At 35.8% G+C, this 13926-nt stretch overlaps 1 protein-coding gene across 1 annotated transcript in view; it reads right to left on the reverse strand.

The window, feature by feature from the left end:
• Positions 1–13926, reverse strand: part of LRRC7 (leucine rich repeat containing 7) — a 518594-nt gene that overhangs the window by 92950 nt on the left and 411718 nt on the right. The gene's annotated exons all lie outside the window — the stretch shown is intronic.

Raw genomic sequence — 13926 nt, forward strand, 5'->3', positions numbered from 1 at the left:
TTGTATATTATAATAGATTTCTTACTGTCTGGCACTTTCAGTGACATCAACAGATATGTCAATTAATGCACAAGATGAACATTTTTGGCACAAAGTAGGAACAAATGTGACTATGCTTTAGAATACTTTAATCAGAGTTCTTATCTATAAAATTAATTGAAGTAAAAAGAAAAGTTATTCCTTCTATTCTTATGACTTTATATTGAACCTCAATGTTTGAGAACTATCAAAATTACCTGTCTTTGTGTACTTTAACAAGGCCATTAAAAATTGTCATTATCTCCCCCGTTCTCTCCAAATAATAATCCTAAAAATACACCCTGTTCCAGGGCAAATAGCAGCAGAAATTGGCTGATGTAATACCCCTTTAGTTAAGTGTTTAGTGATAGAAAGCATAGAACCTAATTTTCATTTTTGTGAAGCCATTTTAGGGTGTGTCTTGGAGGTGAGGGGAGTGGAGAAGTATGGTAGACCTTCTGTGTCCAAATTGCCTTACTATCTTGTCTGTCTGCGAGTCATAGATATGGTTGCCAAGTGTCCAGCATTTAACTGGACAGTCCAATAAAATAACAGATAATTAAATGACTTAAATGTCCCAAGTGTCAGTTAAATGCAAAAGGTCACCTATGGCTCTATTCATTACAAATATGGCACTGTGCAGGCACCATTTTGCATGTTACTGGCAGCCAGGGAGAAAGCTACCAAACTGTGACAAACCAGCAATAAGCAATATTGGTTGGGGGTACTGCTAGGAATTTGCACACAGTTGTGTAAATAATTATAGATATGGAAACAATATGAACCTGGGTTAGAGATGAATCAGGTAAATATGGAATTCATTAAAGGGACAGTCTAGGCCAAAATAAACTTTCATGATTCAGATAGAGCATGTAATTTTAAACAATTTTCAATTTACTTTTATCACCAATTTTGCTTTGTTCTCTTGGTATTCTTAGTTGAAAGCTTAACCTTGGAAGTTCATATGCTAATTTCTTAGACCTTGAAGGCCGCCTCTTAAGATTGCATTTTAACAGGTTTTCACCACTAGAGGGTGTTAGTTCACGTATTTCATATAGATAACACTGTGCTCGTGCACATGAAGTTATCTGGGAGCAGGCACTGATTGGCTAAACTGCAAGTCTGTCAAAAGAACTGAAATAAAGGGGCAGTTTGCAGAGGCTTAGATACAAGATAATCACAGAGGTTAAAAGTATATTAATATAACTGTGTTGGTTATGCAAAAATGGGGAATGGTTAATAAAGGTTTTTTTTTTAATCTATCTTTTAAAACAATAAAAATTCTGGTGTAGACTGTCCCTTTAATGGAAAGCATAACTGGTTTCTTTGTATAATTAGTGATGCGGAAACTGTTGGAGCTCTACAAATAAATTATACGAAAATAATAATCATAATGATAATAAAAACAGAAAAGTACCTATGCAAATAAACATAAATTTTAAACGCAATAAATCAATATCTGATCATAAAGGTAAATAGTGCATGTATCAATTTTGATAAAATTAATGAATGTTGATTTTGTGATAAAAATGTAACACTTTAATTACTGATGAATGCTATCTTAGAAAAAAGAAAAAAAATTGGCATTAAAAAAATAAAAAATGATATTGGATCATACAAAATACATTTTTTTAAGAACCAATACCCTGATAGACCTCTGTACTGAAGGAAAATATAAAAAGGTATAGATCAACATAAAATTGTCACTTATATTGCTGCCATTATAAGCAATAAAACACAAATGGCGTCTTAGCAGGATTATAAAACATTTTTCCTGAGCCTTAAGTGTGCACAGTTTTTCTGCTGTCCGAGGGTGATTTATCACGCGTATAAAAGCTCTTATTTTAGTGTATATCTTGCGGCATGTGGCATTATTCTTATTAAATAAAGAAATTTGCAAAGATGACCACCCCAAAACCTTGCAAGTTCAGGCAGATTAGTGTAGTTTATTAACAGGGCTGGGAAAATATTGCTATAGTTTACTAGATAGGAGAAAGGTTACTGAACAGGAAAGAAAAAGGTTATAAGTTTACAGCAATTTCTTACTGGTTTAGGATGAATGGGCTAGTGAAAATTTTCCCTGCAAATAACTAATGTAAGATAAAGGCTTAGATCAGTCTGTCAGATTAAATAGTCCTGAATAATGTTAAAAGGACATTGAAGTAATTTTTTCTTTTTTTTAGACATCAGTGTGTGTGACTACTACAATATTTAGAGTTAAATTACAAGAAAAGAAGGCAAAAAAAGGGGTTTGAAATCCAAAGTTTTTCTTTCATGATTCAGATAGGTCATGTGATTTTAAACAAGTTTCAAATTTATTTCTATTAGATTATTTATTTTTTTGTCCTTTTGGTATCTTTTGTCGAAAAACAGGGAAGTAAGCTTAGGAGCCGGCTCATTTCTGGAGCACTATATGGTTGTAGATTTGGAAAAATGTTATCCATTTTCAAGAGCACTAGATTGCAGCGCTATTTACTGCCATGTAGTGCGCCAGATGCCTACCTAGGTATCTCTTCAACACAAAATATCATGGGAACAAAGCATATTTGATAATAGAAGTAAATTGGAAACTTTTTTATTTAAATCAAATTCTATATCTGAATCCAATAACAACATTTTGGGGTTTCATATCCCTTTAATTATGCAAAGTTAAACATTTTGGGCTAGGTTACAAGTGGAGCACAATAATGCACTTTATAAAGTGCGGTGACATCACTAGAGTGTAATTATTATTATCAGGTATTTGTAGAGCGCTAACAGGTTCTGCAGCGCTATGAACATAGGTGGTAAATAAAAACAATTACAGGGATCAAATGGGTAGAGGGTCCTGCCGAGAGTTGCACTGTTGTAGTCGGGTCTTATGAAGTTGGACTACAAACAGCTGGGCTCATAGGCTTACATGCTATGGGACCCCCAAAGAAAGATTTTTAAACAATGGCACTATTAAGGCAATCCCCACTATTGTTCAATATTGAGTGTAATTAATTATATTATACACTTCTGCGTTAAATAATACTACGTGTGGGTTGGTGCTTGTGCATAAAATGAAATTTCTACAAAAGGGTAGTGGAAGTTATAGAAATGAACCACCAATTAGTATGCACTTCCAGCACTCTATGCCCAGACTTAGGGATGGTACTAGTACAAGAAGTTAAAATATAACTTTTTTTAATAAATGATTAAAAATTTATACAAAACAAAACATACAGTGAATTAAAATTCTCAAAGCAAACTCTGTCTCGTTTGTAATAATTCCGTGTAGACACAAATAGTTCAGTTGATGCCTGTAAAATTGCTATACTGGGTGTCGCACTAATCAAATGGCAAAATATATAATATATAATGTCTTTGGACCAAAATATGCAGACAGTACTGGGTTCCTTCAGATACTAATAAGATAGGTTATAGGTAAGCTACCTTCACGATGATGTTGGTCTAGGGCAGGGGTGTCCAAACTTTGCTCTCCAGAGGTTGGAACTACATTTCCCATGATGCTCAGCTAGATAAAATGCTGGCTGAGCATCATCGGAAATGTAGTTCCAAAACCTCTGGAGAGCAAAGTTTGGACACCCCTGGTCTAGGGAATTACCCCCACTTGTGAGCCTTCCAATCTGTGAACTAAGGCTGTGATGGCCTACAGTTGTAGGATATACATAAGCTTGATGAAGGTGGTTGTTCAAGTACTGCCTATTGCGGTAAATTATACTGTACTTGCGTGCTGTTATATTCTCTAAATGCCTCCTTTAAGGGTAAGTAGGAATTTTGTACTTAATAGTTCATATAAAGAACTATGGACCTCTGTTCTATATGCAAGTATTCATATAGTTCAATATTCTGCAAAATATAGATATTGGCATATATAATAATAGCCTGTGGGTGTGTGAGGTCAAAACAATAATATATTATACCGAAAAGCATGATAACAAAAGATGTAATATATATTATGTGCTTCAAAACCTACTATCGTGTGTATGTTCTTTACATGTACGTTAGCTAGCGTCACCTATGTTATAGGTTGTACTCCAATAAATAGGATATGGAATAAACTGAGACTATAAGTATATCTGCCCAGTCTCTCGCAGTTTGATATTATAGATAATATAAAGGTATCAGGTTAGAAATATATCAGCAATTGTGGGATAAGTGCTAGGGGTTTAAGGGGATAGCAGTGGAGATAGGAAGGTAAGTTTAGGTCTTATGCGTCCATACCACTTCCATTTCTGTGCTCATATTGAAAGTCCATAGTTATTTTTGAGGTGCTAGTCTAGTGCGGGCCAACATATGCATGTCGGATAGTGCGGTGCGTTATTTCTGTCGCAAAATAGATTTCTATGGTGGCACTGAATAAAATTCATGCCGGAAAAGGATTGATCGCCAAAAGATCAAAAATATTTACTCAAGCAGTGGAGTTCTTTATTTAGTTCTGAGCTATACTATTTCAATTAAAGTAAGTCATTAAATATTTGGGGTAGTGTTAGGTTTTTTAAGGGGGAATTGGGTGGGTTTTAGAGTAGGGGTGTGTGGGTGGTGGGTTGTAATGTTGGGGGGGTATTGTATTTCTTTTTTTTACAGGTAAAAGAGCTGATTACTTTGGGGCAATGCCCAGCAAAAAGCCCTTTTAAGGGCTGGTAAAAGAGCTGATTACTTTGGGGCAATGCCCTGCAAAAAGCCCTTTTAAGGGCTGGTAAAAGAGCTGATTACTTTGGGGCAATGCCCAGCAAAAAGCCCTTTTAAGAGCTGGTAAAAGAGCTGATTACTTTGGGGCAATGCCCTGCAAAAAGCCCTTTTAAGGGCTATTTGTAATTTAGTGTAGGGTAGGGAATTTTATTATTTTGGGGGGCTTTTTTATTTTATTAGGGGGATTAGATTAGGTGTAATTAGTTTAAAATATTGTAATTTCTTTTTTATTTTCTGTAATTTAGTGTTTTTTTTCTCGTAATTTAGTTTATTTAATTGAATTGAATTTAATTGTAGGTAGTTTAGGTAATTAATTTAATTATAGTAGTGTTAGGTGTAATTGTAACTTAGGTTAGGGTTTATTTTACAGGTACTTTTGTATTTATTTTAGCTAGGTAGTTATTAAATAGTTAATAACTATTTAATAACTATTGTACCTAGTTAAAATAAATAGTTGCCTGTAAAATAAAAATAAATCCTAAAATAGCTACAATGTAACTATTAGTTATATTGTAGCTATATAAGGGTTTAATTTATAGGTAAGTATTTAGTTTTAAATAGGAATAATTTATTTAATTATAGTAATTTTATTTAGATTTATTAAAAATAGATTTAAGTTAGGGGGGTGTTAGGGTTAGACTTAGGTTTAGGGGTTAATACATTTAATATAGTAGCGGCGACGTTGGGGGCGGCAGATTAGGGGTTAATAATTGTAGGTAGGTGGCAGCGACGTTGGGGGCGGCAGATTAGGGGTTAATAAATATAATGTAGATGTCGGCGATGTTGGGGGCAGCAGAGAAGGGGTTTATAAGTATAATGTAGGTGGCGGCGGTGTCTGGAGCGGCAGATTAGGGGTTAATAATATAATGCAGGTGGCGAGGATGTCAGGGGTGGCAGATTAGGGGTTAATACGTGTAAGGTTAGGGGTGTTTAGACTCGGAGTTCATGTTAGGGTGTTAGGTGTAGACTTAGAAAGTATTTTCCCATAGGAAACAATGGGGCTGCGTTAGGAGCTGAACGCTGCTTTTTTGCAGGTGTTAGGTTTTTTTTCAGCCGTCTCAACCCCATTGTTTCCTATGGGGAGATCGTGCACGAGCACGTTTTAGCCATCTTACCGCTACCGTAAGCAACGCTGGTATTACAGGGAGAAGTGGCGCTAAATTTGCTCAACGCTCACTTTTCTGAGGCTAACGCAGCCATTTGGAAAACTTGTAATACCAGCATTGTTTAAAGTGAGCGCTGCAAAAAAAGGCTCGTTAGCAACGCAAGTTTTTACCGACAAAACCCGTAATCTAGCCGATACTTGTGCTAATACAGCTTTTTTCTACCCATTAAAAGTTTTGGTCACAATGCTTTGGTTAAAATGTGTAATCATATTCTTATACCAGACTGAGCGTTACTGTATGAGCTGGGCCAAGTGCAAGATAAACTCTGCTCTATTAATTGTGCTTCACTAGCCCTTTACGGGGAATTACATTTTGAGTTTCATATCCCTTTAAATCATTATCAATATACACTTTGATTATATTTACCATGACCCTTCTACTATGTAAGTACTCATTTATTCAAATGTAAATTAAAATACATTGTATTAAATCATTAAAGGGAAACTGTGCTATAAAATTGTTTCCCTTTAACCCCTTCGTGACCAGAGCACTTTTCCATTTGTTGACCGTCTGGGACCAAGGCTATTTTTACATTTCTGCTGTGTTTTTGTTTAGCTGTAATTTTCCTCTTACTCATTTACTGTACCCACACATATTAGATACTGTTTTTCTTGACATTAAATGGATTTTATAAAGATACCCTTATTTTCATCATATCTTATAATTTACTATATATTTTTTTAAAATATGATGAAAAAATTGAAAAGAACACACTTTTTCTATCTTTGACCCCCAAAATCTGTTACACATCTACAACCACCAAAAAACACCCATGCTAAATAGTTTTTGTCCTGAGTACCCAATGTTTACATGTTCTTTGCTTTTTTTTTGCAAGTTATAGGGCAATAAGTACAAGTAGCACTTTGCTATTTCAAAACCATTTTTCCCCCAAGATTAGCGATAGTTACATTGGAACACTGATATCTGATATCTGTCAGAAATCCCTGAATATCCCTTGACATGTATATATATATATTTTTTAGTAGACAACCCAAAGTATTGATCTAGGCCCATTTTGGTATATTTCATGCCACCATTTAACCACCAAATGCGATCAAATAAAAAAAAAACGTTCACTTTTTCACAAACCTTAAGTTTCTCACTGAAATGATTTAAAAACAACTTGTGCAATTATGGCATAAATGATTGTAAATGTTTTTTTGGGATCCCCTTTGTTCAGAAATAGCAGACATATATGGCTTTGGTATTGCTTTATGGTAGTTAGAAGGCCGCTAAATGCCGCTGCGCACCACACATGTATTATGAGTAAATTAGGGAGCTTGTAGGGAGCGTGTAGGGTACATTTTAGCTTTAGTGTAGTGTAGTAGACACCCCCAAGTATTGATCTAGGCCAATTTTGGTATATTTCATGCCACCATTTCACCACCAAATGCGATCAAATAAAACAAATCGTTAAATTTTTCACAATTTTAGGTTTCTCACTGAAATTATTTTGTGCACCACACGTGTATTATGCCCAGCAGAGAAGGGTTAATTAGGGAGCTTGTAGGGTTAATTTTAGCTTTAATGTAGTATAGTAGACAACCCAAAGTATTGATCTAGGTCCATTTTGGTATATTTCATGCCACCATTTCACCACCAAATGCGATCAAATAAGAAAAATTGTTCACTTTTTCACAAACTTTTTCACAAACTGCAGGTTTGTGCAATTATGGCACAAATGGTTGTAAATGCTTCTCTGGGATCCCCTTTGTTCTGAAATAGCAGACATATATGGCTTTGGCATGGATTTTTGGCCGCTAAATGCCACTGCGAACCACACTTGTATTATGCTCAGCAGTGAAGGGGTTAATTAGGGAGCTCGCAGGGTTAATTTTAGCTTTAGTGTAGAGATCAGCCTCCCACCTGACACATCCTACCCCCTGATCCCTCCCAAACAGCTCTCTTCCTTCCCCTACCCCACAATTGTCCCGCCATCTTGAGTACTGGCAGAAAGTCTGCCAGTACTAAAATAAAAGGCTTTTTAAAAAAAAATAATAATAATTATGTAGCGCTGATGGACCCCCCCTAAGCCCCCAACCTCCATGATCTCCCCCAAACAGCTCTCTAACCCTCCCCCCACTACCTACGTGCTGCCATCTTGGGTACTGGCAGCTCTCTGCCAGTACCCATTTTGCCCCAAGAAAAAAGATTTTTTAATTTTTTTTTAAATAATTTTAATTTTTCTATAGTGTAGCAGCCCCCATCAAAACCCCCCTCCCTCTCCGCCTCCCAGATCCTACGATCCTTATTTTTCCCCCTCCCTCCCTCCCTCTCCCTCCTTCCCTTTCATTTTCACTGATGGCAGTGGTTGCATACACGCATGCGCGCGTGCCCCATGCAGGCCCCCCCTGCACGCTTCCAGCACCGGGTGTGCACATTGCACATAGAGGAACCGGATGCAGGGTAGCGATGGGCCCCCCACCCGCCAATGCTCCCACCCACCAACGATGTTCCGATTGGCACCATCGCTACCAGTGCAGAGAGGGCCACAGAGTGGCTCTCTCTACATCGGTTTGTAAAAAAATGGTATTGCAGGATGCCTCAAAATCGAGACATCACTGCAATACTATAAAAGCGTCTGGAAGCGATCAGGATCGCTTCCACCGCTTGAAAGACCAGAGGACGTGCCAGGAACGTCCTCGGTCATTAAGGGATTAAAATGGACATGAAATCCAATTTTTTTTTCTTTCATGATTCAGATAGAGCATTTGATTTTAAACAACTTTCCAATTTACTGCTATCATCTAACTGGTTTTGTTCTCTTGGTATCCTTTGTTTAAAAGAAAACCTAGGTAGACTCAGGAGCTGCTCAATGGTGGCTGAACATGTATGCCTCATGTTATTGGCTCAACCAATGTGTTCAAACTAGCTCCCAGTAGTGCATTGCTCCTTCTTCAACAAAGCATACCAAGATAATTAATCAAATTAGATAATAGAAGTAAATTAGAAAGTTGTTTAAAACTGTATTCTCTATCTGAATCATGAAATCTCTCAACCACCCGCTGCCCCACCACCTGATGTGGGCAATGTTTAGCAGGCAGTGTCACAAGTCCTCCTCACCTCCCTGTGCCACAAAGTCAAATTATTGAGAGGGTTGTATAAGATTTAGTATTGTTTTCCTTCTACATTCTTACAAATTCTTGTTTTTTTATGGGCAAGATTGTATTAGGTAATAACGTGCATACTTATTGTATTATTAATGTATTATAAAACCAATTTCATGGAGGAGGTTGTCTGGCACTACCTCTCATAGCCTGTGCCTGCCTTTTTTTGTTGTTTAGCCAGAATGATTTGCCAAGATTTCTAGGCCTGTGTTTTCCTGACTTAAAGGGACAGTCTACACCAGAATTTTTATTGTTTTAAAAGATAGATAATCCCTTTATTACCCATTTCCCAGTTTTGCATAACCAACACAGTTATAATAATATAACCTCTGTGATTATCTTGTATCTAAGCCTCTGCAAACTGCCCCTTTTTTCAGTTCTTTTGACAGACTTGCAGTCTAGCCAATCAGAGCCTGCTCCCAGATAACTTCACGTGCACGAGCACAGTGTTATCTATATGAAATGTGTGAACTAACACCTAGTGGTGAAAAACTGTTAAAATGCAATCTGAAAGAGGTGGGCTTCAAGGTCTAAGAAATTAGCATATGAACCTCCTAGGTTAAGCTTTCAACTAAGAATACCAAGAGAACAAAGCAAAATTGGTGATAAAAGTAAATTGGAAAATTGTTTAAAATTACATGCTCTATCTGAATCATGAAAGTTTATTTTGGCCTAGACTGTCCCTTTAACTCTGAATATTCAAAGCTAAATGTTTGGTATAAAAAAATGTAATGCGGCACAGTCTTGCATGGTCTGCCTAGCCACTCAGCCAATTCCTGCACATCTGACTCCTAAGTAGCCATCCTGTTACACTCCTGACTATGGAAGTATTTTCCTTTGAGATTAAAGTCAATTCCTAGGTTTCCATATTTAGAACCAGAAATATTCAGTCTTGTTAGAAGCCACAAAGTAATCATCAAATGCAGAAATCACAGATGTATTCCTTCTGAATAAAAACAATTAATTAAAAGCAGTGCATGCATTTCATTTGATATATATGTCTTAGCTAAACATTTCTGATAGCTTGAATATGGAAGGTAGACCATTAAAGGAAATTAAATACTAATTGTAAACTGCATGAAACTGTAGCTTCATATCTAAGAATGATTTTTACAATAAGGCTTCATTTTGGTAAATTAATATACTTTTAATTTTTTAACTGATTTACCTGTCCCAGCCGCATCGATAATCCAATTCAAGAGAATACAAAGCTAAAGATACTGATTGAGATACTGATGGCATGAAGCTATGATAGAAAGGTATTCAAGTAAATCATCCTGTGAAAATACGCACCCGGTTCTGTAGATGATCCTAAGTAGCTCAAGAAAAAAAAAGTTTCCTAACAGAAAATACTGCTAAAAAAGTATTTAGTTAAGCTTGCAGATTTCATATTTTTAAAGGCTTATAAATATTTTGTGCATTTAATTTACAAACTTGATTCCCTCTCTTCCTGTCTTGAGGTCTTTGGGGTTGATTTATCAATGTGTAGCGGACATGATCCGCTGTAACGGATCATGTCCGCCGCACATCGATAAATTCCGACATCATACCTGTCAGCATTTATCATTGCAAAAGCATTTCTATTGTAATGCTTGTGCAATGCCGCCCCCTGCACATTCACGGACAATCGGCCGCTAGCAGGGGGTGTCAATCAACCTGATCGTATCCAATCGGGCTGATTGCTGTCCGCCACCTTAGAGGTGGCGGATGAGTTAAGGAGCAGCGGTCCTAAGACCGCTGCTTCTTAACTCCTGTTTCCGGCGAGCCTGAAGGCTTGCACGGAAACAGGTCTATATATGGCCCCATTCGGGCAGTGATAAATTTAGGAAAGGGGTCTACAAATCTGTTTAAAATGTTGGAGCCAGTAAGAATATTTAGTAGCCAGACATACTTTTAGAAGCCCTACAGTGGTATCTGTATATAGATCTATGGAGAATATCCCAAAAAGGTAGGAGCCAGGGGTAAAATTCTAGGAGCCAATGGCTCCCTGGCTCCTGGGTTTGTTGAGCCCTGTCTTAGGATCATAACATGCTTTCTTGTACTTCAAGATAGAAGAGCCCATTAAGGGTGAATTCATTTTCTCTGGATGTGGGAGATGACAGATACCCCACAACTGAACAATTAATTGAAGTGTGTGCCAGTGGTAGGTAGACTACAGTAAGTAACATATAATACACATCATCTCATGTAAATAAGATTCTCAAAAAGTAATTTCTTGGTTAATATGGAAATTTATGATAGTTGGAGGATGGTTCCTTAAATTGCAAGCACTTTGCTTAGGAGTAACAACAACTCCTTTCTGGCCCAGTTTTCTAAAGCTCTCTGGCCTAGTGAGATTATCCAAGAAGTCTCTTCAGTACTGTGAAGTCTCTCACATAACTTTAGAAAGGCAAATTTTAGCGTTGAACGCAGTTTATCTCACTATTCAAGGTTCTGGATGTGGAGAGACACATACAATACAATGTTCAAAAAAAGATCATTAATGGTATTGGACACATATAATACAATACAAGGCTAAAAACATTAAGGATATTGGAATCATACAATACAAAGTAATGTTCAAAAAAGATTGTTAAGTGTATTGGAAATATCAATTCTATTGCAATGATAAAATTGTTTTATGACTTTAATATATATTGTTTAGTATACATAAACTAATAAATTTAAGGCAACTTGTTCCTGGCAGAACAAAAATCTTAAAGGGCGAAAGTCCAGAGTTAAAGAAAAAGTCTGCAACACTAAAATTCCAGGAATTTACAACATCCAAAAAACACAGATGATTAATAGGAACATATATTTTTTGATATCTGCTTTGTTTTTCATTCTGCAATTCCCCTTGGAGAATTCTGAAGGGCAACTAGTGACTTCACAAGACAAAATCCTATATGGCAGGTAGCATGACTATTTAGTCTCTTGCATGTACAAAAAAACTGACTTCTCATAAAAATAGAAATCTTTAGATACTTCCGCTAACTAACAGTGACTACACTGAGGGGTTCCAGTAAGGGTTACCATAGTCTTCTAGCAACCAATAAGTTAAATGTGTTTTAAACCAATTACCAATATCTTTGAATATGTATCAAGAATGTGGAAGTCATTACTTCTAGGATGAAGACATTAAAGGACTGTTCTAGTGTAAAAATAAAACACTCAATTTCATTTAATTTTTAAAGCCCTGTCTTGTACTATATTTTACTTTGTGTATAATGCCTTCAAAAGGGTTAGTACAAATGACAGCCCATACCCAGGCTCATATAACTAGGATGGAGGATTTGTGAACAGTCAAACCATATCATATGGTTATTAAAATTAAAAAGCTGTAGCTGGACTTAATACAGATTGACTGTATTTTTTTTTAAGTAGAATCAAGAATCTGAGTCAATTGGGGAGATTAAGAAAAGGTTTATTACTTTAGCAATGAATGTAATTGTGAATAATTATTTTGTGACATTTGATAATGTATTCATGGTGTACACATAGTTATTTTACTGTATATTTTAATGAATAATTGATTTTAACCTCCAATATCATACATTAAACTTTGAGTTTTTAATGTCCCCAAACATCTGGCACAGGGGAAGAGTAATAAAGGAATTTACTGTGTGTCAGACCCTCAGTAATCTAGCGTGACATAACCTTTCTCTGGACTGTACTGCTCTATTAATCCCATCACTGCTAGGTAGCAACTGAAATATATGGCGTTGCAATTGATCTGAGCATTTTTTTCTAGGATTTATGTGCCTAAGTTTACCAAAATAGAGATATTATGGTGAGTTACGGTAAGATGCAACTCAGATATTGTGTGTATATATTTATAGTCAGCTGCTTAAAAACGTTTATGATAACACCATACAAAACAACACAAACAAGGTGAATATTTGATAATACTATAACAATTATATATAAATGTATATATATATATATATACTGTATATATATATATATATATATATATATATAAATGTGTGTGTGAGTAATATATTCAGTTGCCTAATAACATTTATAACAATATGCAAAACAACGTAAAAAATCTTTTATTTTACTAGTATTTACTTTAAGAGAATTTTTTTTTTACAGATTACTTTCCATTTATGTGTTTGCAATTACTTGTTATATGAGCTGCAGAGTATAAAATGTATGAGAAATAGCATATTTAGATTTATTTTTGTATATGAAATAGCTGGCTTTGTTCTTTAAAACTTGACAACCAATGAAAATGGGTTGAGTTCGCAGAGCAATCTCCTTATTTAATCACTTTCTGTACACACACATGCTTCTTTATATGATCTCTGTCTCTTTACCAAAGCCCAATACTTAAAACAACTAAAAAAATAACATTTTATTGCTAAGCTCTCCTACCTCCCACTGGGAGTGTAATTTCTTCTGCTACTTATATTTACACAGCTTTTTTATAGCCAATACTAAACAGTTTAATTTACACTCCATCAGGGAAATATGGATCATTGGAAAAAATGTAAAGGGGAATGAAATTTAGGGTAAACTGTCCCTTTAATATTTCCTATTCAGTCAGAAAATGAAGAATGGATGGAGATAGATGGATAGGTAGAAGAGTCCCAGAGCCAGGAATTGGTATTATAGAAAATTAATATCTTGCGGCGGAAAAAAAATTCACAGAGAAATCACAACTCAAAAATTGTGAAATGAATAAAGATTTGTACCTGATTCTCATCACAGCCCTGAGCTGCAAGTTCAGCATCATTACACTCAATGGGGACAGATCTAAGCTACGGCTGTTCTCTTAACAGCACATAGAACAAATACTTCACTGTGATGGGCACCAGCATAGCAAAAACACCTTCAGAATCTTACAAACAAAAAGCTTCTATAGTTTACAAAAAAATGAAAGCTTTGAGAATGTAAAAAATAAGACAACCTTGTTATTTATGAAATAGTAAGAAATAACCGAGAGACAAGTTATTTCACAAGGGCAATAGAGT

This window comes from Bombina bombina, chromosome 10, assembly GCF_027579735.1.
Source record: "Bombina bombina isolate aBomBom1 chromosome 10, aBomBom1.pri, whole genome shotgun sequence".
Lineage (NCBI taxonomy): Eukaryota > Metazoa > Chordata > Amphibia > Anura > Bombinatoridae > Bombina > Bombina bombina.